Source organism: Brassica oleracea, chromosome C6, assembly GCF_000695525.1.
Source record: "Brassica oleracea var. oleracea cultivar TO1000 chromosome C6, BOL, whole genome shotgun sequence".
NCBI classification, from domain to species: Eukaryota; Viridiplantae; Streptophyta; class Magnoliopsida; order Brassicales; family Brassicaceae; genus Brassica; species Brassica oleracea.
Window position 1 is genome coordinate 28,817,792 of NC_027753.1, and position 3,251 is coordinate 28,821,042.

Sequence of the window (3,251 nt, forward strand, 5' to 3'; positions counted from 1 at the left end):
TTTGTAAAAATTCAAAATATAACATATACATAAAAATCTAAATTTTTATTATATGGTTATTGTGGTTCTTAATTTATTTAATAGTTTAAAAATTAAACAAATATGATAGAAGATACACTATTTTTTTTATCAAATCTTTATTATTCAAAATCATTAATTGCCATATATACTTTAGCCACATTAGGCAATTTCGTAAATTTTATTTAAGGAAATAATAAAGTACATTAATGATGAATTTATTGTTAGTTTAATAAAAAGCTTATTATATAATTAGATGGACCAACATATTTCTCTAATGATTCTAAGAATCATCCTAGTGATGACATGTGGCTACAAAAAGAAGTTGTAATGCTTCTCAAATAATATATAGGGGATTAATTGGAGAAAAACACAGACAAAAATACTAAATAAAACATACATAAATAAATACTTTAAACAATGAATGAAAAAATTGAAATTCCAAGAATAAACATGAGCATAATAGAAAACCTTGACAATATATACGAGTATGCGAGAGGTTCAACTTTGACAACAACATCGGACCGCTCAATCGCCTCCCTCGTGTCTCTCCACATAAAGGTCTAAGCTCCAAACCCTCATGATATTTGAGCTGCGTGTTCTGAAAGATGACAATTCCAGCATAGCTGCTTTGCAGTATAGTTTGCTAATATCATATTTGACCTCGTTCTTGGTTTGTTTTAATATTGATATTATTTAGTTAGTAGAAAACATACATTATAGTTATATATAATGTTTGTAAAATATAATGTAGAACAAATAATGAACACAAAATAACGTTATAGTTAAATATAATTTTATTATCACTACAACTCTGGTGATTCTTTATTTAAATGTCAATATATTAGCTTTATTTAACAAAAGCCATGTCCACTTCTTTGAAAGTTTACAAAACTCTATCTGCAATGTAAGAAAGCACACAATTGGTGAAAGTAACAGACTAACAGTATGAACGTAGTCACCTAACTCTTCTCCCTCTTTTTTTTATAACTGCAGAAACTTTTAAAACTCAAATTTGTTTATGGGCTTCGGTGTGAATCTTCTTCTATCCTTTTAAAGGAAATCCAGAACCAAGTACTTTCTAAACCAGTACTGTATACATCACTGTCTTGCATATTCCATGTAATCGACTTCAATCTTGTTTACAGTTATTTACAAAAGTTTTATGAATTCAAATTGATTATAACAAATATAAGGCTCATATTATAAAATACAAACAGTTTTGAAGTTGAGTTTGAAGTTTTGCTTTGGAGAAAAAACACATTTAAACTTCTAATATAGAGTCTGTGAAACTTCAAAATAGAACTCATTTTTGGAGATGCTATTCGAGATAATGTTCATATATCCCGGCCCCTAGCATATATCTACCAAACTTGGTGCTATGCATATTGGAATCTCTTTTTTTTTTTGTAACTTACGCATATTGAAATCTTCCTATCAGATAAAAACTTATTAACGCTAGTTAGCGGTTTTTACTTTTTCATTTAATACTCCAACTCATCTCAACTTCTTTATCATTTTCTAAACGCAATTGACATTGTTCTAGTGCACAAAAAATTGACATTGTTCTAAATCTAAAGTTAAGACGACATAACTAGCTATTGATCGATGGTACTTCATAAGCTTTCAAAAATCTGTTCTTTAAGATATTGTAAAATATATAAAATCAGAGAGGACTAAATTCTCAATCTTTTATTCTAAAATGAAATAATAAACATTACCTTAAATTCCAATGGCTGACCAAGATCGCTTATGGTCAAAATTCTCTTATCAATAATAAAACTTTGAGCGTTGTCTCTAATCTTTTGTCCATACTTTTGATCCTGCATGTTTATTGCAGAGACATAAAAATTTATGAAAGGCTTGGGTTGGATATCTCATATCTGATATGTTATGTAACTTTAAAATTATTAAAATAAATTAACATTTCATATAACCATGTTTTAAATTTGCTTATAAACTAGATATTTTAAACTTTAGATAAGAGTTTAATGTTATCCACTAAAAATAAATTGAAGTATACGTTTAAGTTTCTAGTTAATTTGTGAAAATATATGAACTAATAATTATGCTTATGGTTGGTTTGATTTGCCCATACTAAATATTTTGCTTTAAGAAATTTTGTTGACATATTATTAAACAAATATGTAAGTTCTTTCAAGCAGATGTCGAAAATGTTATTTTGAGTAAGTCAACAAGCACATTCGATGTGTTCATTTACTAACGATCAAAAACTGGATATAATCAGACAAGTTTTGCAAGTAAAGAAAATAGTAGATGAAGAACTAACTGATAAATTTTAGTTCAATAATATTAGTCCAACAAATCATGAATCCATTTTAAACCCTAACACTCAATTAGAAAACTATATATTCAGGTATAAAAACAAAACAAGCAAAAAAGAAAAATATAAAAGTAAACAGATTTTAATTAAAAGTAAAAATAAATCATTAATTTCTTCAAAACACAATAGTTAATAAATTATTTTACTCTAAACTCCAAATTGCAAACGACCACTGTTTTAAAATGCGGTATGAACCACTTGAAAAATAACAAGCGGGTACTCCGTATTAATATTTCAGAAATAAGAAACCTCGCAACGAATACCATATTTTGGCGTTTATGCATGAATATACATTTTACATGTTTTCGTCTAAACAGTCTTAAACGACTAAGGGGGGTTATTGGAAGTTAAATTTTGAAAGAATTTTAAAATTTAGAGATTTCATTGTTATTGGTTAATGAATTCTTAAAATCTTATTGGAATCCTTTGTTATTGGTTTGTGAACTTTTAAATTCTATGGAAATCCTATGTTATTCAAAAAGTTTAGTTTTTATTGACTTTGTAATTCTATTAAACTCTTTTGTTATTGAGACATAAATTCTCTCTAGTTTTACTTACAACACTCAACTTTACAAATATCACATATAGTCATAGGATTCTCAAAATCTATGTACCAAAAACACAAATACACAAATACACAAACACAACAAGATTATTTTACATTTTTATTGTCAAGTCAAAGATAATTGTAAAAACAAAACTAAAGATAAAAGAAATTATTAAAAATAACAATTTACAAAAAAATCTTTCATGAAATATAACTATTTGATATTAAAATGAAATCATGAGAAAATTCATAGGTTGATCTTAAAAACTTTAAAACAAAAATCAAACAAGACAAATCAAAATGTCAAAATATTAAAAAACCAAAATTTTTATTTAATTGTCA